Source organism: Chinchilla lanigera, unplaced genomic scaffold (genome assembly GCF_000276665.1).
Source record: "Chinchilla lanigera isolate Chin_1 unplaced genomic scaffold, ChiLan1.0 scaffold00092, whole genome shotgun sequence".
Lineage (NCBI taxonomy): Eukaryota > Metazoa > Chordata > Mammalia > Rodentia > Chinchillidae > Chinchilla > Chinchilla lanigera.
The window spans coordinates 7,857,955-7,858,230 of NW_004955493.1; positions in this window are offsets into that span (position 1 = coordinate 7,857,955).

Consider the following 276-nt stretch of genomic DNA (forward strand, 5'->3'; position numbering starts at 1 on the left):
GCGCAGCGCCCGGGCCGGGGGCGCCTGGGGTTTGTAGTCCGGGGAGGGGGCGCGCAGGGAGGGGGCTGGCCTGGCCCGCAAGGGGGCGAGGGGCAGAGCTGGGGAAGCCGGGCGAGCTGCGCAGCGTCTGGGGAGACTGCCCAGGGTGCTGGGGCGCGGGGAGCGGGATGGCCTGGCGCGGGGAGGGGCCCGGGACTGAACTGCGGGAAGAGCCGGGAGAGGGGGTGTGGATCCCTTTACACCAGAGATGGAGACAGATTTTGTTTTGTGTCTGTG